The following is a 16,933-nucleotide window of genomic DNA, read 5'->3' on the forward strand; positions in this document are numbered from 1 at the left end:
CTGATGAGACACAGCTATAGGAAGACAGTCTGTTTCTTACAGTAGCCATTCACTGAGAATGTATCCAAAAACCAAGATCACCTCTAGTTGCCAGTAATAGATATGTCTCAGGGCACATGGTGGCTCAGTCAGTTAAACGTCTGATTCTTGATTTTGGCTTAGGTCATGATCTCATAGTTCATGAGATGGAGCCCCGCATCTCCACTGTTAGCGCAGAGTCTGGTTGGGATTCTCTTCTCTCCCTCTTTCTCTCTGCCCCTTCCCTGCTCACGCACGTTCTTTCTCTCTCAAGATAAATAAATACACTTAAAAAAAAAAAAAAAGAAATATCTCAGGGGCGACTTGGTGGCTCAGTTGGTTAAGTGTCTGACTTTGGCTCAGGTTATGATCTCACAGCTCATGAGTTCGAGCCCCACATTGGGCTCTGTGCTGTCAGCTCAGAGCCTGGAGCCTGCTTCGGATTCTGTGTCTCCCTCTCTCTCTGCCCCTCCCTCGCTCACACTGTCTCTCTCTCAAAAATAAATAAACATCTAAAAAAAAAGGAAATATTTAGAATAATGGCTTTGAAACTATTTTTATAGAAACTCTTTGTAAAGCACATTAAAAAAAATTTTTTTTAACTTTGTTTATTATTAAGAGACAGAGAGAGACAGAGCATGAGCATGGAAGGGGCAGAGAGAGAGGGAGACACAGAATCTGAAACAGGCTCCAGTCTCCAAGCTGTCAGCACAGAGCCCGACATGGGGCTGGAACTCACAAACTGCGAGACCATGACCTGAGCCGAAGTCGCACGCTTAACCGACTGAGCCATCCAGGTGCCCCTGTAAAGTACATCTTATACTGCATCCCAGCACGCCCACATTTAGCATAAATTCATTAAACCATACTTACCACCTACAATGCTCTCATTTCTATATTTTTTTATTTAATAAATACCATGACCATCTAAATTGATTTCATGGCCCACAGAAACGTTGAAAGAGCTTTCTACCTTAACCTCCTTGCTTCCACTCTTGGCCCATGCTTCATTTATCCTGAATAGCACAGCCAGAGGGATGCTGAACCATGCATCAGAACACATCATTTCTTTGCTAAAGATCCTCCAGTGGCTCCCCATTTACACCAAAGTAAAAACCAAATTCCTTTCAATGTCAATAAAGCCCTAGACAACTACTTTCCCATCTCTGAATCTTTGACTCCGCCTCCCAGCATTTTTCTTACTTTCCTCTACTTCAACCACATGATGCCTCCTTACCGATCCTAAAACAAGTCAACTATGCTTCTACTTCAGGGTCTTTGCACTTGCAGATCCTGCAGCCCACAATGTTCCTCTCCAGATACGTCCTCAGTTCAGTCACTTACTTCTTTATGCAAATATCCTCCTCAATCAGGCCCTTTCTGATACCCTGTGCAAAAATGCAAGCTCCCTCATACTCCCTGGCTCCCTTGCCTGCTTTACATTTCTCTACTACATGAATCACCATCTTACATACCATATATTTTTATGTCTTTATTTTCTTATTTGTCCTTTCCCATTAGACTATTAGCTTTTATATCTTTCCCCCACATACCCCAAGTGCTTAAACAGTGCCAAACACATAGTAGTCATTCAATAAATAGCTGTTGAATGAATGATCTAATGGATCACGAGCAGCAGTTTGAAAAACCCTGACTTTGGGAACATTAAAAAGAAAAACAGGCTCCACCAAAGTTCACATGTGTCCTGACATTTGTCTGCACATGAAACCTAATCTGAGAGGCAAGCAGCAAGGCAGCATAAAATTGGGAGAAATAGCAAGAGGCTTGGAGATCATCTGAATCAAAGTCCTCTTTGACAAAGAACCGGCACAATTTGCCAATGACCATCCAGGTCGCCCCCTCTTCATAGGGTATCACCACACACACCTTTCAAGTAAGTTAAATTCATCTACCTGCTAATAAGTGGCCAATAAGAAGGAAGAGTTTAGCAGGCAGGCAGGTATCTTAATTATATCTTGTACTTTACAGTGAGTTTCCGATATTTGCAGAATAAAAGTTCAAAAGGTAAATTAATAATTACATTTGGGGAAGTCAAATTCAAGAAAGAAAATTCACGTCAGGGTTTAGAAAGTGAATGGTGAATCCCACAGGTTTTGAATATATGCCCTATCCAATTTATGTTCATGAATAGATAGTGATAAACATTCAGACTGATGGGTGTATGAAAATATATTAATTAATATATTAATTAGACTACAGGATTTAGGTAATTTCTTTTTTTATGCCTTTCATTTTATTTTTCTAAGTTTTTCTACAATGAACATGAATTTCTTCTGTAGTCAGAAGAAAATATGTTATTTTAAGATATTATCTCGGGGCGACTGGGTGGCTCAGTCAGTTAAGCGGCTGACTTCAACTCAGGTCATGATCTCACGGTCTGTGGGTTCGAGTCCCACATCAGACTCTGTGCTGACAGCTCAGAGCCTGGTGCCTGTTTCGGATTCTGTGTCTCCCTCTCTCTCTGCCCCTCTTCAGCTCACTCTCTCTCTTTCTCTCAAAAATAAATAAACTTAAAAACTATATATATCATCTTATACACAGATCCTTTTTAACTAGGGGACCACAGAAGACAGCTTTGAGAAAAGTATGAGAATAGTAAATTTAAAGACCTTCTTAATGCAAACTTCAAATAATATGCTGCCCCATAGGATTCTGGTGCAGATGCTAAGTTTGAAATTAAATCATACTTTAAATTCACATAATGATAGTCAAAGAAAAATTTTCAGAGTCCTCTGAAAATTTCAGTGTCCCTTACTATCTTTCTCAATGAGGGCAAATAATATCCTTCCTTTGATAGGTTTCTAAGTACTAAACAGGCCTATCTTGGTTAGCACTGAACACAGTCAACAGGTTAGGTCTGAAATTACACTCAGTTTGATTTCTTTCTGCAGATCCCCCAATCCCACTTCCAAAGCACCCATAAATAAATGGCAAAGTCATATTACTGGAATAAAAAAACAGATACAAAATACAAAGTATTTTATGCAGAATCGAGAAACATTGTTCTTGGAAAGTCTTCTATACGTGGGTAAATTCATGAATAAATAAAGCCAAAATGATTGAGAGTGTACCAAGAAGTCCCTATCTAAAATATGTGACTTGCAACAGATAAAATGTAAGTAGTCAAACCTGTTACTACAAAACAAAAAGTTCAAGCTACAAAGAATTCACTGATGGAATTATATACCACAATAGATACCCTTAAAAAAGCAACTAGTTCATTTAATTTACAAAATGTTTATGTACACACTGTATCATCTAATCTTTACAGTGGGGATAACATTATTCTCATTTCACACTGGAGGAAACTAAGGTCCTGAGCAGCGAGATGATTTGGTTCTGAGTACACAATAGGTAAGCAGCAGATGTATGGCCAGAAGTTTTTTCTGCTTCTTGGCTCACAAGATTTCACAGAATACATGGTAGAGATGGATTATTCTACCCAGCAAAGTGAACAGTATCAGCATCAGGGCCAGAAGTATTCATCTAAGTCATTCACTTCACACTCTTTCCTTTCACATCACACTCATCTATTCATGCATGCATTTACTAAATAAACATTTATTGAATACCTGCTAACTATTTTAGGTGTTGTGCTAGGCCCATGGATTCAAAGATGAAGATAAAGGGGAACCCTCAAAAACTCACGAGGGACAAGAAAACCAACAGTTTCCTTTTACAACATGAATAGTGTTATACAAAGGAGAACATGTGCTGTGAGACACAGGACGAACCTACCCTCCACTGAGGAGACAAGAATGAGTGTGGCCACAAAACGTTTCTCAGAAGAAAAACCCAAGCTGACTCAACAGAAAGAGTCAAAGAGTTGACTCAAATTCTTAACTGGCAAAAGAAATGAGATAAATCTGCATATGCTAATATATGGGTAAATTCCTAACACATACTGATGAGTGAAAAAGTCAAGTTGTAGAATAATTGTATAGCAGTAAAAACACACATGCATATAGAGACAAAAGCATATACTACAAACTCCTAACACTCATTATCCAGGGGAGGGGGCAGGGGACCAGATAGTCAGAAGGGACTTCAGCTTCACTGAAAGTTTTAAAAGGAGAATGCTATTAACAAGTATTCATATTTTTTTTTAAAAAAGTGTTTATTTATTTTGAGAGAGAGAGAGAGAGAGAGACAGAGAGAGAATGGGTGTGTGAGCGGGGGGAGGGGCAGAAAGAGAGGGAGAGACAAGAGAATCCCAAGCAGGTTCTGCACTGTCAGTGTGGAGCCCAACACAGGACTCAAATTCACGAACCATGAGATCATGACCTGAGTAAGCCAAAATCAAGAGCTGGACGCTGACCCACTAAGCCACTCAGTCACCCTAGTATTTGTATTTTTTAACTTTTAATTTGGAAGTAATTATAGAATCAGAGGAAATTGCAAAGAAACATACAAGAAAGTCCTTTGTACCCTTTGTCTAGCCTCCCCCAATGTTACCATCTTGCCTCACTATAGTATAATATCTAAACCAGGAAATTTACATTGGTACAATCTACAGAGCTTATTCAGATTGTGTCAGTTATATACACACTCGTGTGTGTGTGTGTGTGTGTGTGTGTGTGTGTGTGTATTTGTAGCTCTACGCAATTGTACCACATGTACAGCTCCGTGTAACCACCACAATTAAGATACTTAATGTGTACCATCATCACAAGCCTCCTTACTGCTACCCGTTTATAGCCACGTTCACCCTCTCTATCCCTATTGCTAACACCTGGCAAACACTGTTCTCCATTTTTCACATATATTAGTTCATGTATGTTACATACATGGAATCATGCAGTATGTGTCCTTAGGGACTGACTTTTTCACATAGCATATGGTTCGTTTTTAATTTATAAAGGAACTACAAAACTATATTTCAGAGTAGCTGTACTATTATACATTCCCACCAGCAACTTAGGAGTGATCCAGTTTCTCCACATCTTCACCAGCTTTACTGGTGTATTTTTTTTTTTTTTAATGTATTTACTTATTTTGAGAGAGAGCCAGTGCAAGTAAGAGAGGGACAGAGAGAGACAGAACCCCAAGCAGGCTCCACACTGTCAGCACAGAGCCTGACACAGGGCTTGATCTTACCAACCATGAGATCATGACCTGAGCCAAAATCAAGAATTGGATGCTTAACCGACTGAGTCACCCAGGCGCCCCACATTACTTATATTTTAAAAAGCTAAACTAAGAAGTTGGTCAATGTATTTTAAAACAAAGGGAGAGACAAAACTAGACATTCTTAGCTTTCTATGGACATACCTAACACCATCTATGAAATATCTCTGTAACCCAAAAAAAGCCCAGGAAACAAAAAACAAAACCACCCACAAAACCCTGAATACATTTAAGCCCCAAGATCTAAAACCAATTTATAGAAAAAACTGGGGTAAGAAGGAACATGCTAAATGACAGTATAAAAATGCAATCAGCATAATCTAAAATGTGAGAAATTCCATATGACAAATAATCCAGTGTCTTTAACAAATAGATTGCAAGGGGGAAAAGTGAGAGGCAGGAATACCTATAGATTAAGAGACTCAGAAGCCATATTAACTAATTTTTATGTATAAACCTTATTTTAATCCTGATTCAAAAAAAAACAAAAAACAAACAATTGTAGCATTCATGAGACAATTAAGGAAATTTAAACACTAATTAAATATATGCAGTGATATTAAGGAGCTATTGTTATTGTACTTAGATGTGACAATATTGTGGTTATATTTTTAAAAAGAATTATCTTTTTATGGAAAGTATTTTGGCAGTTCCTCAAAAAGTTTAACACAGGATTTACCCTAAGACCCAGCAATTCCACTCCTAGGTGTATATGCGAAAGAACTGAAAACAGGTACTCAAATTTACTTATGCATAAATGTTAATAGTAGTACTATTCATCATACCAAAAAGTGGAAACAATTCAAATGTACATCAATGGGTGAACAGATAAAACGTGGCGCATCCATACAACAGAATATTATCTTGTCAAAGAAAGGAATGAAGTACTGATACATGCTACAATGTGGATGAACCTCAAAAAACAGGATGATAAGCAAAAGAAGCCAGATCAAAGGTCACATGATGATGAAACATCTGGAACAGGTAAATCCATCGAGACAGAAAGTAGATCGATGGTAGCTAGGAGTGAGAGAAAAATATCCTGGAAAGTCACTGTGTAAAGGGTAGGAGTTTTATTTTAGGATGATGGAAATATTTTGGAACTAGATAGAGGTGGTGGTTGTAAAACACTGTGAGTGTACTACATGCTATGAATTTTTCACTTTAAAATGGTTAATTGTATGTTATGTGAATTTTACCTCAACTGAAAAATAATCTTTCAGAGATATATATTAAAGCATTTACAGAGAAATGATATAATGTTATGTGGAAACTGATTCAAAATAATTGGGAAGGGAGGTCACAGATGAGGAATAAATGAAAGATTGTTCATGGATTAAATACTGAAGCTGGGTGATAGTTATATTGGAATTCATTTTACTATTCTACTTTTATATATATCTAAAATTGTTTTTTTGTTTGTTTTTGGGTGTGTGTGTGTTTTATTTGAGAGCCAGAGAGAGAGAGAGAGAGAGAGAGAGAGACAGAGACAGAGAACATGTGAGAGGGGGAGAAGAGCAAAGGGAGAGAAAGGGAGAGAGAGAATCAATCCCAAGCAGGTTCCATGCTCAACGCAGACCCTGATGCAGGGCTCGATCCCAAGACCCTCATGGGATCATGAGGCCTGAGCCGAAATCAAGAGTCAGATGTTTAAATGACTGAGCCACCCAGGTGCCCCTAAAATTGTTTTAACATAAAAATATTTTTAAAAAGCAAAAAGTCAAGATTTGATTTTACAATAAGAAAGTCCCCTTGGTTTAGGGATTTAGTATCACCTCCTTCTGAATAAACAATACTTGAGGAATATTAAAGGAAGGGTATTCCCTAAATGTTTGGGTCTGAAGTTAAGTCTCTTGTTATAAAAGGCACATTTGTGCTTGGTATGGACACGGGGAAGCTCTGGCCTAAAGCCCAAAGACGCTGGGTTAGAATGAACACAGAAACAAATTCAACATGGACCTCTGAATAACCACAACTTCCATCTTATAGGATAAACCAAGTTACCAAATCACCTGGGATATCTGTTTAAAATGGCAGATTCACAGGTGCTGCCTCAGGTCTCACAATTCAATCTCTGGATCTGAGCTCCAGGAAGCTGTACTTCAACAAGATCCCCTGGTAATTCTAATGCCCCCTAAAGTTTGAGAACCACTGGGTTAGGATACCAGGGGCCTGGTGTCTTCCATTGGACAAAACTGATTCTAGAGCTCCACCTTGTGGCCTAAAAACCAGACAGCAACTTCACCAGAATCTGACTCCCCAACATAACTCTGACAGATGGTCAAAACCCAGCAAGCACCCTTACAACCTCCTTTAAGGGTTTATTCCTTAGAGACAACATTTTGATCCATTACACTCAAGGAATTAATAGGTCCAGAAAACATTACAAAAACCCTGCTTTGAAAATATAGGGGCGCCTGGGTGGCGCAGTCGGTTAAGCGTCCGACTTCAGCCAGGTCACGATCTCGCGGTCCGTGAGTTCGAGCCCCGCGTCGGGCTCTGGGCTGATGGCTCGGAGCCTGGAGCCTGTTTCCGATTCTGTGTCTCCCTCTTTCTCTGCCCCTCCCCCGTTCATGCTCTGTCTCTCTCTGTCCCAAAAATAAATAAAAAACGTTAAAAAAAAATTAAAAAAAAAAAAAAAAGAAAATACAGACTATTTGGGGATGAGTATAAAACTATGCACTCGTTCAATATTTACTGAAGGTACCAATATTCTAAGTGATGTGTTAGGCTCTAGAGATAAATAAAACATGGCCCTTTCCTTAAAAATCCACAGGAAGGGCACCTGGGTAGTTCAGTTGGTTGAATGTCCAGTTCTTTTTTTTTTTTTTTTTTTTTTTAAATTTTTTTTTTTCAACGTTTATTTATTTTTGGGACACAGAGAGACAGAGCATGAACGGGGGAGGGGCAGAGAGAGAGGGAGACACAGAACCGGAAACAGGCTCCAGGCTCTGAGCCATCAGCCCAGAGCCTGACGCGGGGCTCGAACTCCCGGACCGCGAGATCGTGACCTGGCTGAAGTCGGACGCTTAACCGACTGCGCCACCCAGGCGCCCCGAATGTCCAGTTCTTAATTTCAGCTCAGGTCATGATCCCAGAGTCTTGGGATTGAGCCCCGTATCAGTCTCCATGCTGAGTGTGGAGCTAGCTTGCTTGGGACTGATTCATTCTTTCTCTCCCTGTGCCCCTCTCCCCTGTTCGCTCTCTTTCTCTCTCAAAAAAGAAAATCTATAGGAAAACATGACAGGTGATAGTACAGATCAGGATAAGCACTTCTTTTTTGTTGAGAAGCAATTCCTGGACACTGGGAAGGAAATAAAAAATATAGTAATGGTCTAGCTGGAGATAAACACTCATATTAAAAGAAAACTAATGATGGCGAAAGCAGCAACCAAGCCAAGCAACATGCATGACACAAACCGTAAGTACTTTACAGAGACTCTGAATAAAGAGATCTCTTCCCGTAGAAGACGGGAAAGCTTCATTCATGCAGCACACAGTCTGTGCCAAAACTCTGCCAGGTGCTGGGGACACAATGAGTAAAAGGAAGCTTTGAGTATGTAACAGGGAGCAAGGATGCTTTTCCTGAGGGGCACTAACTTATTGTGGACCTGAAAAGTACTAAAACTTGAAAAGATCCAAAGAAACAAGAAAAAACTATCTCCTCCATTTGTGTTTGTATGTGGAAGAGAGTACAAGGGGAGAGAGGAGGGACACTGGCACCAGAGAAGGAGCAGATTGCTTGCTGAAGGAGTTGTTTTAGCCAGTAAAGTAGGTCATACATTCATTCCAAAAGACATTTTCTTAGAGCATCCCACATATAGGTTCTGAGGATGTGCCCATGAACAAAGATAACAAGAACTCACTAAAGCTCCTGGGTAGGGGAATGGCAAGAGTGATACTGAAGGATGTGTGCTATATGGCAGAAGCAGGAGGCAAGTTAAGAAGGCAAGGCAGTTGGTCCCTTCCAGAAATAGTGCTATGGGCTTGAGATGGAGCTGGGGCTTTCAGAACTGAAAACAGTGGCCAGGCACTAATGCAGAACAAAGCTAGTTATGGCAGAGGGTGAGAGAGACAGAAGAGGAAAATGGGACTCTGGGGTTTCAGCTGGGATGACTGTGGGAGTAATGGTGACAATGATAAAAAACAAACAAGAAAGGAATCAGTTCTAGGGAGAAAACAAGCTTTCAGTGTAGGTCTTGGTGGATGGACCACTTGCCTGAGTATTGCATAGGTACATACAGAAAGATGGGAGAGTGGGGAAGAAAGGAGTGGCTAATCTGAAAGCATGTCCCCCGATTAGACCTAATCATTCTGACAATTAAACTCCAACAATCCCTAGCTCTTCTCTGGTGATTCTCTACATAATCCAAACTGCTAGGTCCTCCTGACTCTCCTCCCTCTCTCTTCTGTTCCTTCAAGCCATTCCCTGAGATCTGGTGATATTGCTACAACCACTGGAATCACAGGGAAAGCAAATACCTACAGGGAGACAATAGTGATCTTGGATTTTTAAAAATGTACTTTAGGGGCATCTGGGTGTCTCACGAGATTGAGCCCCGCATCAGGCTCTGCATTGATGGTGTGAAGTCTGCTTATTTCTCTCTCTCCTTCTCTCTGTCCCTTCCCCTGCTGGTGCGCGCGCGCTCTCTCTCTCTCTCAAAATAAATGAATAAACATTAAAAAAAGAAAAAGACTGAATTTTGAAAAGTAATAAAATGTACTTTAAACACCTTAAATACGTTTTTTTTTTTAAAAAGTTTATTTATTTATTTTGAGAGAGAGAGCAAGCGAACACATGAGGGAGGGGCAGAGAGACAGAGAGAGAATCCCCAGCAGGCTCTGTGCTGCTGTCAGTGCAGAGTCCAACATGGGGCTCAGTCTCATGAACTACGAGATCATGACCCGAGCCGAATCAAGAGTCGGACACTTAACTGACTGAACCACCCAGGTGCCCCTAAACATACTTTAAATTGTACAGTAAAGAGCACTAATTATATAGCTCAAAAATTTTTTTACTGAAGTATATACCTGTGAAACTACCTCCCAGATATAAAATCCTAGAAGCTTTCCTCATAATACCCATAGTAACCACTATTTTGACGTCTATAACCTGCTTATTCTTGAACACCATACACTCTTTTCTATCTATCTGGCTTCTCTCATTCAATATTATGGCTGTTTGAGTCATCCACGTCAATGTGTGTGTCTATAATTCACTCTTTTCATGTCTGTGTGATACTCTATCGCATGGCTATTCTGCAGTTTCCTTACCCATTCTTCTTCCATGGACATTTGGGTTGTTTCCAGCCTTTGGCTCTTATGAATAAAGCACCTGTGAATATTCTTGTACATGTCTTTGGTGGAAGTTCATACTCATTTCTCTTAGGCTATACCTAAGAGTGAGGTTGCTAGGTCATGGAGTCACATGTTTAGTTTAGTAGACATTGACAAAGAGTTTTCCCAGGTGGTTGTACCAAGTTACCCTCACCTAAAATGTCTGAGAGTTTCAGTTGGTCCATGCCCTTGTCAACACCTGGTACTATTTATTAGTCTCTTTAATTTTAACCATTCAGGATATATAGTGATACCTTACTGTGGTTTTATTTTTTATTTTTATTTTTTTTAATATATGAAATTTATTGTCAAATTGGTTTCCATACAACACCCAGTGCTCATCCCAAAAGGTGCCCTCCTCAATACCCATCAACCCACCCTCCCCTCCCTCCCACCCCCCATCAACCCTCAGTTTGTTCTCAGTTTTTAACAGTCTCTTATGCTTTGGCTCTCTCCCACTCTAACCTCTTTTTTTTTTTTTTTTTTCCTTCCCCTCCCCCATGGGTTTCTGTTAAGTTTCTCAGGATCCACATAAGAGTGAAAACATATGGTATCTGTCTTTCTCTGTATGGCTTATTTCACTTAGCATCACACTCTCCAGTTCCATCCATGTTGCTACAAAAGGCCATATTTCATTTTTTCTCATTGCCATGTAGTATTCCATTGTGTATATAAACCACAATTTCTTTATCCATTCATCAGTTGATGGACATTTAGGCTCTTTCCATAATTTGGCTATTGTTGAGAGTGCTGCTATAAACATTGGGGTACAAGTGCCCCTATGCATCAGTACTCCTGTATCCCTTGGATAAATTCCTAGCAGTGCTGTTGCTGGGTCATAGGGTAGGTCTATTTTTAATTTTCTGAGGAACCTCCACACTGCTTTCCAGAGTGGCTGCACCAATTTGCATTCCCACCAACAGTGCAAGAGGGTTCCCGTTTCTCCACATCCTCTCCAGCACCTATAGTCTCCTGATTTGTTCATTTTGGCCACTCTGACTGGCGTGAGGTGATATCTGAGTGTGGTTTTGATTTGTATTTCCCTGATGAGGAGCACCGCTGAACATCTTTTCATGTGCCTGTTGGCCATCCGGATGTCTTCTTTAGAGAAGTGTCTATTCATGTTTTCTGCCCATTTCTTCACTGGGTTATTTGTTTTTCGGGTGTGGAGTTTGGTGAGCTCTTTATAGATTTTGGATACTAGCCCTTTGTCCGATACGTCATTTGCAAATATCTTTTCCCATTCTGTTGGTTGCCTTTTAGTTTTGTTGATTGTTTCCTTTGCTGTGCAGAAGCTTTTTATCTTCGTAAGGTCCCAGTAATTCACTTTTGCTTTTAATTCCCTTGCCTTTGGGGATGTGTCGAGTAAGAGATTGCTACGGCTGAGGTCAGAGAGGTCTTTTCCTGCTTTCTCCTCTAAGGTTTTGATGGTTTCCTGTCTCACATTCAGGTCCTTTATCCATTTTGAGTTTATTTTTGTGAATGGTGTGAGAAAGTGGTCTAGTTTCAACCTTCTGCATGTTGCTGTCCAGTTCTCCCAGCACCATTTGTTAAAGAGACTGTCTTTTTTCCATTGGATGTTCTTTCCTGCTTTGTCAAAGATTAATTGGCCATATGTTTGTGGGTCTAGTTCTGGGGTTTCTATTCTATTCCATTGGTCTATGTGTCTGTTTTTGTGCCAACCTTACTGTGGTTTTAATTTGCACTGCCCTCAGGAGTAATGAAGTTGAATACCTTTCAAATGCTTATTGGCTTTTTGGTATCTTCTTTTGTGAAGCACCTATCCAACATTTCTGCTCATTTTAAAAACTGAGTTTTCTTTTATTTACTGATTTTTAGTTCTATTATATTCTAGGTAGGAATTCTTGTTCAATACATGTATTATGAATAATTTTTTCCTAGATCATGGCTTGTCTTTGGCTCATCTTTTCACTTAACACTGTCTTTGATGAACAAAAGTTTTTAATTTGATTGAAATCCAATTTATCCCTTTTTTTTCTTTCATGTATAGCGCTTTTTGGGTCGTGTTTAAGAAATCTTTGTCTACCCTAATAGCCTTGCACTCTGGTCTGGATAGCCTTGTTCTTTAAAGTTTCAACAAAGAGCAGACCATGAGCGCCTTTTCCAGCCTTTGAAGTTGTTCCCTGAGCTCTATATTCCCATAATAGTACAAGCAACCCTCAAAATGCAACGTGGCAGAGACTGTCTGGTTTGTTCAGAGGGCAAGGAGTTACACTTAATTTGGTCTCTCCAGAAGCAGGACTGACACAGGCCCCACAAAACAGACATTTAACCTAGAGGCTCTCAAAGCCAGCTGAGGTCCTATGAGAAGTTTTTTTGATGGTAGGAATTTGCACTCATTGCCCATTTTCAGATGTGTCATTTACACACCACGTGAAAGCACTATCTTACAAGGTAAGTCTTTACCAGGAATTCCTGGCTTGCCCTAGTTTTATCATTGAGTGGGAAAGAATCACTCTCTTTATTATCCTTGTCAAAGCAAGATACGATTACCTGTCACAGAACTAACAGTTTCTGACAGAAAGTGACAGAAATTAAAGATATGAGAAGGGAGAGAGGTGGGTAAGTGAGTAGTCAGCTGAAAGAGGGAATTAAAAGGGTGAAACAAGCAGAGTAACAGGAAGGGAATCGTCACTTTTCCTGAACTCTCTCAAATTTAGAAGCTCACAGATCTGAAACCTATTCAGAGGCCACTACACCAGTCCAAGCAAGAAATAACTGGGATGTTGGCAGTGATGAAGGAGAGGATGGCTGTAAAAGGACATCGGCAGAACTAATCCACATGAAAGGAATGAAGCCTGGTCCTAATGTGCAATGTATATGTGTGCGTGTGATGTTTTCTCCCTCACCCAGTCTACCGGATGGCCCACTCATTACCACTATTATTCCTAAAGCAGACCTTTCAAACTCCCATGTCTATAGGGCCGGGCAAGTAATGTAAATGAGGGGAGCATCCCTGGATTGAGACATATAGGAGTGGTGGAACACATCTGGAAGGTCTGAAGAACTCACTGCAGCTTTGGCTGACTATTGCCATATGAGAATAAAGATCCAATGATACCAAATCTTCTGACTTTTTCAAGAGGTGTTAGAAATTATGATTTTTCAGTGTAATTTCCCAAACACTATTAATGATGTAGGCCAAACAAAATATCTCTCTGGGTTGAATTTGACCTATGGACAAGCTCTGCAGCAAAATAAATAACGTGCACAGGTCTCCAGGATTAGAAATAACAAGAAACTTAGAAAGCTAGCATGTAGACAGAGGCTAGGCCAGGAGACAGTGAAAAAGGATTTAACTTTTAGAGGCAGAACATCTAAAAGACTCAGACTTTAGAGTTAGACATGTCTGTACTGGAAAAATCGGGAGAGGAATCCTGACAAAGGTCTATTGCAAGGGGGCATAGATGAAAGAAAACTAGAATATACAAGGACCTTATTTGCTTCAAAAGGGAGGGGGTGGACATGATACACCAATATACACACACAGGCTACTTCAACTCTGTGCCTTGATTTCCTTATCATTAAAACAGGAATAGAACCTACCTCATAGGGCTGTCATAAGGACTAAACAAAGAACTATTCATATGTCTGTCATTATCCCTTGTAAGAAATGCTTAATAAATGTTAGCTATTATTTATTATTATGAGGCACTGAGAGGTGAAGTAACTTTCAAGAATACATAGCTACTAAGGTATACTGCCTGGATGTGTAACCGGTATGATGGCTTCAGATTGTACACTCTAAACCATCAAAAGAGCTTCTGCCTCGCCTTACCTTGCTGCAATGTATGTGAAGAAGTCAGATCCGATGATAACTGAAGTCCCCTCTAAAGCTAACATTTTATTCGACCAGCCAGCCCTTTGATCAGCTTATTTCAGGGCAGAAGCAGGACACATGTGATCCCACTCACATGCCTACAGACTAAAGTAAAGAGGTACAGCTTAGGCTTGGGGTAGGTCTGAGAAACCATTCCAGCACGGAATAATACATAGGTTAAGCCAGGAAGAAAAAAGTGTTCAGTGTGAGGCCCCCTTATTGAGCTATGAAAATTATATTTGTTTCTAGGAGGCCCAGAATTCACTCACAAGCCCAAGCTTTAACAGGCTGAAAATTACTTACAAGCATGCTAAGGAACCACAGCAGGTTCTAAATCTAGAATCGTTAGAACACTGAGCAACTTTTATCCTCTTGGGGGTCAAATGTCTCTATGAGAACCTAGTAAAAAGTAAAAGCTCTCTTCCAACCCCTCGAAAAACTGCCATATGTGCTCAGTCAGATACACAAGCACACACAACTTTACCTGCAATTTTGAGAGTTTCAAATTCCCTAAAATCTCTCTGTAGACTTTAAGTACCCCTTGGAATAGATCTACTTAGTTCTAGGGTTGTCCTCCCAGGGGATTCAGATTTGCCCCAGGATCTAGGATGGGGTTTCTAGGCAGCTGTGTTGAGGAGACAAATCATGTATTGCAACTCAGCATAACTAATCCTGCATGGAAAAGACAAAGGCCCTTCTCTTCCTCTCCCACACCAATTCGTACTAAGAGAATTCAAACAGAAAAGATCTGTAATTCAATCCCAAAACACCAGCGGATGAAGAACAGGAACCCAAGATTATTTCATGTCCTTTGTCTACCTCACACCCATAGAACCACACAGAATCTTAGAAGTATAGAAAAATAACAAATAAAAACATCCTAGTCCACTGTGCTCCTCTTTTTATTCCAAGAAAGGAATCAGTCAAGATCACCAATTAGCCTTACTAAAGGACTTTTCTCCCATATGGGCTTTGAAAACTACAGGTTCCCCAAGAAACCATATAACCTAATTCATAATTAAAGAAGTAATCAAAACAAGAAGATAATCTTTCCCCTCATAAGACAGTGTAAGTGTTGGTAAGGGTCTGGACAAATGTGTAGTCGCATGCATAGTTGGTAGGTTTGTAAATCAGTGCAGCCTTTGGTGGTGGCAGGACAATGTAACAATTTTTATTAAAAATATAAAAACAGGGGTGCCTGGGTGGCTCAGTTGGTTAAGCGTCCAATTCGTGGTTTAGGCTCAGGTCATGATCTCACAGTTTGTGGGATCGAGCCCGGCATTGGGCTCTGCCCTGACAACTCAGAGCCTGCTTGGGATTGTCTCTCTCACTCTCTTTGCCCCTCCCCCACTCAAGCATGCACGTGCACACACACTCTCACTTTCTCTCTAAATAAATACACTTAAAAAAGAAATTAGTTCTGGAAAGATATAAGAAACTGCTACAGTTACCTTTGGAGAGGACTAGAGACCAAGAAGAAGAACTGTACTGATGTACAAACATGTAGAAATTATAAGTAACAGAGATAATCTGGAGATAGGATTTTTTTTCTTTTTTTGTTTCATTACACTTCTCTTGATATAAACGTTAAATCTAATAAGTGTTACTTTAAAATAAAACAATAATTTCACTTAGATTTTATCTATTTTAAAGTTTATTTATTTGGGGGTGGGGGGAGGAGGAGGAGGAGGAGAGAGAGAGAATCCCAAGCAGGCTCACGCTGTCAGTGTGGAGCCCAATGCAGTGCTCAAACATACGAACTATAAGACCGTGACTTGAGCCAAAATCGAGAGTTGGTCACTTAACCAACTGAGCCACCCAGGTGCCCCAGACATTTGTTTTTTTTTTTTTTTTTTTTTAAAGAAGCCATGTTTAGTGAGAAGACAAGTAGAAAGGGGAAGAGAACCCAACTACAACGCACAGTAGGAAACTGCTGGGAGAAAATCAGGAGGAGGATTAAAACACTTAACCCTTCCTCTTCTTTCAAGACACTGCAGGACAGCATGCACTATTCAAGCTTTCCACTGGGGATGAATAGCTCAGGGCCTCATTCCAGTTACTAGCTATTCATTACAATGGTAAGTATGGAGGGTAGTAGGCTGGGAGAAGGCTGACATAGTTAGCCCAAATTCTGCCCCTTATTAATATGGTTAAGGCAGAATAATTATTCTTTTTTTCCCCAGAAAAAAAAATTATTCTAAAGAGTCTTAGGTAGCAGAGATTGTTACAGCTGAACACAGGGAAACACAGGCAGAGAGCACACAGCGCACACAGTGCAAAGGCACACTAGGGGTCCTGCCACTATATGCATTTCAGTAGGGTGAGAAAGCAAGGGCTGGGTGTGTATGCACCAGAGAGGGCAGGAGAAATGTCTGCTACTCTAAGGAAACTCAGGGAGCCCTGCTCAACACCAGGAGCACCCCTCTGAACTATATAGATCTGCTGCAATAGTTCTAGCTCCCTCTGACTGCCCCATGGAGAGAATGAGCTAGAACTAAAAATCACCAAGGGAGATAATCCTCTGTACTTAATTGCTCCTTTCATTTGAGGCCTATGAAATAAATCATAACCTCTCTTACTTTCCATGAT

The 16,933-nt window shown here is 40.2% G+C and overlaps 1 protein-coding gene across 4 annotated transcripts in view; it reads right to left on the minus strand.

Annotated features, from left to right (window-relative positions):
* Positions 1 to 16,933, minus strand: part of DCAF5 (DDB1 and CUL4 associated factor 5) — a 109,349-nt gene that overhangs the window by 55,777 nt on the left and 36,639 nt on the right. The window lies entirely within an intron of this gene.

This window comes from Leopardus geoffroyi, chromosome B3 (assembly GCF_018350155.1).
Source record: "Leopardus geoffroyi isolate Oge1 chromosome B3, O.geoffroyi_Oge1_pat1.0, whole genome shotgun sequence".
Lineage (NCBI taxonomy): Eukaryota > Metazoa > Chordata > Mammalia > Carnivora > Felidae > Leopardus > Leopardus geoffroyi.